Consider the following 9,681-nt stretch of genomic DNA (forward strand, 5'->3'; position numbering starts at 1 on the left):
AGGAAACCCACAGAATCATCTAACCTGGCTCATAGGAACTCAAAGAGTCTGAACCAACAACTAAGGAGCCTCCATGGGACCAACTTAGACCCTCTATGTATATCTAACAGTTTTGTAGTTTGGTCTACCTGTGGGATTACTTACAGTGGGACTCCTATCATTTGGGGCTTCCCGAAATACTTTGGCTGAGTTTTGGGAACCTATCATTCATAGTGGGTTGCCTTCCCCAGTCTTAATCCAAAGTGAGATGCTTAGACCTACCTCAAATTTATATGTCATGCCTTGTTGATACACATGGAGGCCTGTTCCTTTTGGAAGAGAAACAGAGGAGGAAAGGATTGGGGGATTTGAGGGAATATATGGGGAAAAGAATGGGAGGAGAAGAGATTTGGGAAACTAGGGTCCGGGTGTAAAATAATCAAATAATATTAATTTTAAAATAAATATTATTCTAGAAGCCTAAATGTGACATGAATAAAACCCCGTGCTTTCGAATGTCAAGAACTCATGATGAGATTTCCTTCATTATATTTGTTGTACCTTCCAGGTTTTCATTATATGTAAATAAAACTTAATGTAGAAAAGTATAAACATTTAGCTTCCGTAGGGCACAGTAGCCAGTCAAAGATGGCAGTGAGGGGAAATCAGATGGTTGAGTCCTTAGCTGTTTAAAAAAAAAAAAAAAAAAAAAGGTGATTAGTTGCCTAGATCTAACATGATGTGTTCACTAGTTAAAGCATAAGGCACCTAGGCACATGATAAGCTGACCTTTAAAACCATTGGCTCGCTGTTTTTTCTCTCTTTAGTATTTTTCCTTTAAAAGATGCTTGCTGTGGGACAATAAAGGAATTCCTGCTTGACTAGATCCCCTGCTGTGTCTGATTGTCTCTGGGACCCTGGGATACTGGGAACTGGAGAGCATACCCTTCCTCAGATCAAGCTCAGTCTTCCATGGTTGGATTAGGAGTCAGCATCTTCCTTCAATGAGTATTATATTATAAGAAAACATGTAATCCATTGGTAATCAAGGAAGGTGTAATATAACTGTTACAGAACCAAGCAATTTGGTAAGCTATTTCTTTGTACTCTGTGAGGCAACAAAGATAAATTTAGGTATGTAGGCATTCATCATGGTTGCTGAGTGCTTGTGTTACATCTGAAAAGCCTTAGGAACTTATTGATGTATATTATATATATATTGATATATTTATATATGACATAATGTGAAAATGTATGATTATACTTTTCTACATCAATTTAAAAATAGTTAAGGAGAAAGGACAGCATCTTATCCTAAAAATCCTACTTAATTTCCTAGAGACATGGAAATTTTACCTGCTTCAAATATTCCAAATTTGCCTTATAAAATGCTTCAATAATTAATATGAGCCTATTAAAACTTAATGTGCTTTTCCATTCATTTTCAAGTTTGTGTCAGGCAACTTAACAGGCTAATGCTAAATGTAAGTTTACTAATGTCCTGGGTTCATAAAATTACTCTATAATAGTAGAGAACCAGGAAAATGAATGTAGTATAAACTTAAACATAAAATGTTTAGATAACTTTCAAAATACAATATGATATTTTAAGGTTGTCATACTGGACATCTTTCTTTGCTCATTGAAGAAATGAAGGGACCATGAATTTGTTGCAATAAATTTTTAGATAGATTCTGTTTTAAATACTGGTAAGAAAGCTGTAGGATATTATCTACTATACTGCTCTTTCTACTGCAGTTGTTGTCATTCTAATTCTTCATAAGCTTGTAATTAGGTAGTCTCACCCATGCATCAACTAGAAACAAGACACATGCATCATTCTTAGGAAGTTACATGACTGCAAAAAGGCAAGGCATAAAAGTACATACCTGGTAGTAACTTTCTGTTACAGACTTAGCCAGAGTTATCATGTTGTGTTAAGATCTCAGTAGCACTAAGAATTAAAGGATCTTCTCTCCTCAGCACATTGGAAAGCACACACAGTTATTCTCCACCATCTGCTATTAAAACATCATCAAATTATGTTTATAGAATAGTATTCACTGAGGACTCCATAGCAGTTTCCCAGCAATAAGTCTGACCATATTATTGCACAGGGAATGTTAGCATTGACTCCTTCAAACTAATAAAAAATCCAGAGTAATAAATTATGACTCCAGGGTGAACAAAATGACCCTTACTTGCCATACGATGTTAATGTAGCTATAAAGGATTTCCTTCCTACTCAGCAGTACATGTTGCAACACATAATATGAAGAAAATGAAAGAGGAATTCATTTATAGGACAAAGCACCATGAAAATATAAATTATAGTAATTCATCTTTCAAGTTTCTGGTTTTGAGCAAATCCTTTAAATAAATAAGTATCTTTGGAAAGTATGTGTTCTAAAAGTTACTGCAAGGCTTCTCACTGATAGTAATACATGAAGAAATGTATAAAGAGCCTCTCTATATTTGTTTTTAAAACAAATAAAAATACTGGGGCTTGTAGTAAATTGCTGGATGAAGTCAGAATGGTATGAGTGGGAAAGCCAGCTTTGCTATCATTGAGACCTGTCTCCAAAAATCAAAAAAAAAAAAAAAAAGAAACTATAAATATGAAATACCAAATCATAATAGTAAAAATCCTGTTTATGTAATCACACTGAATCACAAACAGGGTTTCTCTGTGTAGTTTTGGAGTCTATTCTGGCACTCGCTCTGTAGACTAGGCTGGCCTCAAACTCACAGAGATCCGCCTGTCTCTGCCTCCCAAGTGGTGGGATTAAAGGAGTGTACCATTAATGCCTGGCCAGGAATTACAATTTTTAATGAAGTTTACTTGATGGTACATAGTTTGTATTTCTGTTGCTATTTTTATAAACAAATAAAGAAAAATTGAAAATTATAATGTCTGTTTCCTATATTATTCCTACATGATTCTAAAATTAGTGACCTCCATACCATATATACATTGTGATAGTAATTTTGTCCATCAACCTGACACCAAAGAGAAATTTTCTAGACATGTTGACCTGAGGAAATGTCTCTAGGGGTCTGTCTTGATGATGGTAAATAATGCGGACCAATCCACTCTTTATGGGTTTGTGATCATGCGTCTATATGAGGAGAAGAAGAAGAAGAAGAAGAAGAAGAGAGAGAGAGAGAGAGAGAGAGAGAGAGAGAGAGAGACAGAGACAGAGACAGAGACAGAGATAGACACAGAGACATGGAGACAGAAGAAGAGAGAGAAACAGAGATAGAGACAGATGAAGAAACTTAAATGGAGCATAGAAAAACAGGGAAGAAAGAGATAGAGAGAATGAATGGAATGCTTACAGATGCATGCACTAGAAATGGACTAAAACCTAAAATTGATAGCTAAAGAAAACACTTTCTCTCCTGTTATGTTTGTCAAGTCATTTGATCATAGCAATAGCATATAAAGCAATGGCATCGAAATGAAGCAAAGACATATGCATGCATGTGTAAGTATTATATACAAATGGGTGTGCATATGGTTCTATTTTCCTTTTCTTTTCATAGTATCTTGGCACTCTATGCCAAATGACTGAGCTCTCATGAGTTTTGGGACATAACATTTAGAGTAATTTTAAAGTAGGTTTACAGAATTAGCACAATTTAGATATATGTTTCACATGTCTATAACTGATATATGAAAACATAATCAGTTAATTACTAAGCTAATATAAGTGATAATTAAATACTACTGAGACTTAGATTGTTAGGGTAATATAAACAAATGGATACACATGTAGACCGGGAGATCCAATTAGCCTGTGGGGTCTCAGAGAATCAAACAAGAAAGGAAGACAATGTTCATGATGGCCTCTAAGTTGCTAGTCCTGAAATTCTCATGTATTGTGATATTTTCAGAGAAGCACAAGTTGAAAAGAATGAAGGAATAAAAACATTACACTTTAGCACCCATAATATGAGGAATTCACTGCAATACTTTTGAGAAGAACTTTGGTATTATGGAAATCACATTGTACTGTGAACTTCAAAAGCCTAGGATTTATTCCTAGCTAAATCAACATCTTACAGTCTTAGAAAAGTTACTTCTTTTTGTAATGTTTCACTAATAGTGCATTGAGCAGCTAACAATTGGAAAGAGATTTTATTATATGTATATAAGTGCAAATGTTTGAAAATTTGAAAAGAGAAATAAATTATGTAGAAAACCTAAGAAGGTTCTACCTCTTCATAAAAGGTTTATCTTGAGGCTTGAGACCATCTTCAAGATTCCCAAGACTTTGCCAGGCACTGGTGGAGCATGCCTTTAATCCCACCACTCAGGAGGCAGAGGGAGGCAGATCTCTGTGAGTTCGAGGCCAGCCTAATCTCCAGCGTGAGTGCCAGGATAGGCTCCAAAGCTACACAGAGAAACCCTGTCTCAAAAAACCAAAAAAAAAAAAAAAAAAAAAAAAAAAAAAAAAAAAAAAAAAAAAGATTCACAAGACTATATCTGATCTTTCAAATCCAAATTAGGATTTCCCTAAAACAAACTATCTCTTAGCATTTTATTCCAAAGTTTTGACTGTTGTTTTCCCATTCTATTCTGAACTGTCTGCAAAATTTTTAACCAGATTCTCAAACTGTGTTTTAGCTCAGAGAGACTTTAATCAGACCAGATATGCTAGGCTTTTCTATCACCTGTTACATCATATGAGATGATCAGTTCAGAATATGGTCGGTTGGGTTCTCTCCTCCATTGCTTCAAGGTCTACCACTGAGGTTGGTGAACTAGTTAAAACATTAAATGTCTCAGTGTTATTTCAGAAATTCAGAAAGCTTTCATAATGTTTAGTTGCAGAATTCTCATGAAGTTGATTCTGACAGTTTTTTGTTACCTTTTTTCCCAGTTTTTTTTAAATACAGCAATAGAAATTGTCTGTTCCTTAGGGACCTTTTTCAGTGGCTCCTCAAAGAATAGCTCAAGTTTTGCCATCAGGATTGTATAAAATCCCCTGCCTTTCTCATTATGTTTTGAAGTACAGCATATTTTGAAATTTCTCAACATGTAACATGACAAAGGACATATGCCCTTAGAGGGACTACATTCTATAATCTACCACATGCAAGCTCTGGTCTTGGAAACGCTGGTGTGGTCACTCCAATCTGAATAAGCCTACAAACCCAGAAAATCAGTGATGCAAGTGGTCATCCAATTGCAGAGGCCCAGGAAGTGGAGAGCACAAAGGGTGAATTTTATGTGTTGTTTGTTTTAATCCTGGGTCTCACCATGTGTCCTGGCTGACTTTGATCTTGCTTTGGACTCATGCTTGCCTTCAACTCATTGTTTCCACTGAAGACTTGAAACTCCAGGCTTACACTCAGTTGATCAAAAGTAGACAATATAGACAGTATTCTGGAGTAAGGCTCAGGCTTACTGGCAGCTGTACCTCCCAGATGACAGGCAGGAAAATATTTTTATTCTAGTATAAGTAATCAGCCAAAGACCCAAAATGAGCAAATTCTTCCTTTCTTCATATTTTTGTCCTAGCCAGTCTTTCAACAGACCACATTGGTTACACTGGTGAAGGTTTTGTTTTGTTTTGTTTTTTACTATAACAACCTAATGAAAAAAATCTGGAAATTCTTTCAAAATACACCCAGAAACAGTACCTAGACAAAAACCCAGGTACTCTGTTATTTAGTAAATTTCATAGGTGAAAATTTACCATCATGAGTTGTGATGATTTATAATCTGTGTAACTAGGTTGGCAGGAGTGTTATTAGGCATGTCTAGGAAGAGAAGTGCATAGGAATGGAAGGAAGGAAACTGATCATCTTGCTTAAAGCATATGGTTTTCCCTTAGAGTATCAGAAGATTGCTGAAGTAGTACTGAAGAACAGTTCACTAAGGAATTGAAGCACTGTTTAGTAGATTCCTTACTCAACTAATAGAATTATCAACTCTCTTGCCACGCATCTCTAGATTTTACTTCTTCTTTAAGTCTTTTCTTACAGTTATGTGCCCCCAATGGGATACTATTCTTAGCTTTTTGGTTTTCCTTCACATTACATAGTAAATATTTTAGCGGCCTCTGCTATGTCTACTTTGAAAACATACCGTGAAATTGACCTTTTCCTGTGGCCTTACATACCTTTAAGGTTTTATCTCTCTGCATCCAGGTGTCATTAGTCTCACTTGAAACATTTACATAACCTTCTATTTTCTTAATAATTTTATTCATTCCACACAAAAGTATGCTCAGTACAGAAACTAAGTTATAATATAGCACTTTATAAGAATGATTCTTCAACCACCTCAATCTGGTCATGTACAGCAACATTACATCCATGATGCTCACATCTTCCTCCTGCAGTTATTCTTGGTCAGAATGCTGATTAACCTCATCTTCCTCAATGTCCTTAATGACTAGCCATTATCTGACTGTATATTATTTTTTTTGAAAATGACTTTGAGTAGGAATTTTCTACAAATCTTAATCTTTTATCTCACTAAGATATTTGACAAATATCATATACTCACTACCATGTTTAAACTAGCATTTTTTTATCAAACCCTCACAACTCTACATTTTCTCCCTGTTTCTTCAATCCATAGTACTTCTCAACATCTTCTCCATACCAGTATTCAGGGGTTGTCATACCAAGTCATCAAAACTCGGTTAACTTAAAACGTCAAAAATGTATTATTTTTCTGGTGGCTAGAAGTTCAAAATCAAGGCATTAAAAGGTGATTCATTATGAAGGCTCCGAGGAAAAATCCAACGTATGCCTATATCTTAGATTCTGGTGGTTGTTGGCAACAACTGTGCATAAGTAATTTCAAATACTGTTGCTGTCTTCACAACACTCTTACTTGTTCTATAGTTTTCCATTTGTTTTTAAGGCAACTGTCACTAAATTTCAGGAATCCACCAGCCCCCACAAAATCAGGAATGCTGTTTTTTAAGATCTCTAAGTAATCTGAATCTTCAATAATATTTAGGTAGATAAAGTCACTCTCATTGGTCCCAGGGCTCAAAACATGAACATATAATTTTGGGGAGATTTGAGTTTGATCATTATAAAAATAAAATGATTATTTTGTCATTGTTAATTCTGTTTCTCTAAAATAAGAAATGCATGAATGGCAAGGACTATATTTTATTTATATATGAAACTTGATCAAATTCTGGTATACAAAGTAATCTGAAGAAATAATCTATCAAATAAACAAAATAAGTTACTATGCAACTAAGAGAAGTGTTACCATTATAATTGCAGCTCAACAAAGAAAGAACTTGATGGAGAATTTAGAAACACAGTAAGTATTGTTTGAAAGAGTCTAGGAAATATGGGATCTTTGAAGACAAGCATATTTATATATTAGGGTTGTATTGTTATTATCAAATGTCAACTTGAAGGATACTACCTAATGATTTGGATACCATTTTTCCATCAATGTGTTTTGAAATCATCATATAATTTAAAGTGCAATCCTATTCCAGTATACCCCAGTCTCTCAGTGGCTATGTCACAAACTCAGTATAAGTAATAAAGTAAAACATGAGTGTTACCATAAATGTTTCAGCCAAAGCCACAGAGCCCCACTGCCACACGTGCACTTGCCGCATGTGTGCAGCCCCCTACCCAAGTTAGGGCCCAAATGAATACACAGAGAGATTTGTATTAGGTTCAAAGCTGCTTGGCCAATGACTAGAATTCTCATCTATTAGCTCAGTTTTAATTATCATAAATCTATATATTTTATAAGACTTATCTTATTGGACACCTTATTGGTGTGCCTCCTTGCCAGTGGCTCACATCCTGCCGCTGGAGTAGGTGAAGGGAAAAAGGGACACTTCCTCTTTCTCCTTGCTTATGAGTCTCCTTGCTATGTCACTTCCGGCCTGGATCACTACTTCTCTACTACATTTCCCAGAATCCTCTTTGACTCCTAGTCCTGTCCAACTTGCTGCTTCATTGACCAAACAGAACTTTATTAAACAATCAATAAGATAAAGTACTTCCCCCATCACGAGAGTGGGTGGAAATTAATGTCTGTCACTGTGCTAGAATTCAATGATAGGATGTTTAGCGATACTGTTCTGGAATCATCTACCTTCCAGTCTCTCTAAATTACAAGCCTATCTATATGGTATGGATCTGATGTCTAACATTTAATAAGTACTAGATGTATATATGCTTTTGAAGAACCCATTTCTAGCTAGGAAAGTTGTCGTTCTTTTCTCTTTTTTCTTTTGAGATTGCAATGTAATTACATCATTTTCCCCTTCCTTTCATCCCACAAAACTCTCCTATATATCCCCCCTTTGCTCTTTTGAAAATTCATGACTTGATTTTTCATTAATTGTTGTTACATACATATATTTGATGTCATCTTTGAGAACTTCTAGGAGTACTAAGCCTGCTCACTCTGTTCCCTACTTTACCCTCCAAATCTTCCAATGGTCACCTACACAGAAAGACAAATACTGCATGACTGTTATTACCTACAGATACTAGCTCCATATTTTTGGTTTGAATATGTAACCTAAGGTAAACAAAATTCAAGAAAATATAAAGGAACCAATTCAGGGATGACAGAATACAGAGCTCTGGAAAGGTTATCATTCTCATTTATTCTACCCATCTAATTCCAATCAACACATGTTGCTTGCTTATTTTACTTTCTTTCCTCATTAAAAATATCTGAGTAACAGGTCTGAAAAATGTATTAAAATTATTTTAGTAGAAAAATAAAGTTTTTTTATAATATATACAATAAATTATACATTTATAATATACAGAATTACTAATATATAAGTACATATTAATAATGTATATAATTGCCACATAACCATGGTGCTGTCTGCAGGTATGTGGTTGATTTTAAATTAGGAAACATCTAAATTTCAACCTTGACTGTAATAGATATGTTAAGGTATGTGGTTCATTAGGAGCATATTAACGGGCAAATTTCATTAGCACAACTTAGCTTATGAATATACACTTGTTACATAGTTGTGCAATCCACATTTCACTTGAAGTAAGTTATCAACTGTAAAACTGTTCAAATTTCAATAATAATTCCAGAATGTAAAATTTATTTTTATATATTTCATATATAACATTTGAAATATGCTGAAACTGTTTTCTTGTAATTTAATACTCTGAAAGTTTGCAACAATGTATCATAACAGCAGTTTAGTCCCCAAATCAATCTAGTCATCTATTCTTTCCTGGTTATTCCTCTTTCATTATGATTCATATTCTCTACAAGAAATATGACATCTTCTTCTGAAACATGTGCCTGGAAGTTTTTGCATCTCTCTTCCTGAGGATGTCTTCAGTGCTATTCTGATACTGTAAAAAAGAGAGAGAGAGAGAGAGAGAGAGAGAGAGAGAGAGAGACTCAATTAAACTATTACACTGTTTCTTAGGCTTGTTGATATAAATCTATATAACTTTACCCCAGAATTTGAGATTTCATTACAAATACAAATTTCATATGTAATTACTAAGCTATTGGGAGGAAGGAGAAAAGGTCTCAGAAATAAAATAATTATAGCTTATTAGGGCTAATCACAATAGTCAACTTGAGCAGATCAGGAAGTACCTAGAAGACAGGTATCTGGGCATGCCTGCAGGGATTATCTTTATTAGACTAATTGGGGGAAAATCTGCATACTGAGGGTGGACTCCTGGACTTTGTAAAAAAGGACA

At 34.8% G+C, this 9,681-nt stretch overlaps 1 long non-coding RNA gene across 1 annotated transcript; it reads right to left on the reverse strand.

The window, feature by feature from the left end:
• Positions 1 to 511: 511 nt before the first annotated feature.
• On the reverse strand, positions 512 to 1,994 carry LOC118237955. Its single transcript, XR_004772282.1, has 2 exons — positions 1,869 to 1,994; positions 512 to 664 (listed from the first exon to the last, which is right to left on the reverse strand). It is a non-coding gene; the product is annotated as an uncharacterized LOC118237955 (long non-coding RNA).
• Between the last annotated feature and the right edge of the window lie 7,687 nt (positions 1,995 to 9,681).

Source organism: Cricetulus griseus (genome assembly GCF_003668045.3).
Source record: "Cricetulus griseus strain 17A/GY chromosome 1 unlocalized genomic scaffold, alternate assembly CriGri-PICRH-1.0 chr1_1, whole genome shotgun sequence".
Classification (NCBI taxonomy): domain Eukaryota; kingdom Metazoa; phylum Chordata; class Mammalia; order Rodentia; family Cricetidae; genus Cricetulus; species Cricetulus griseus.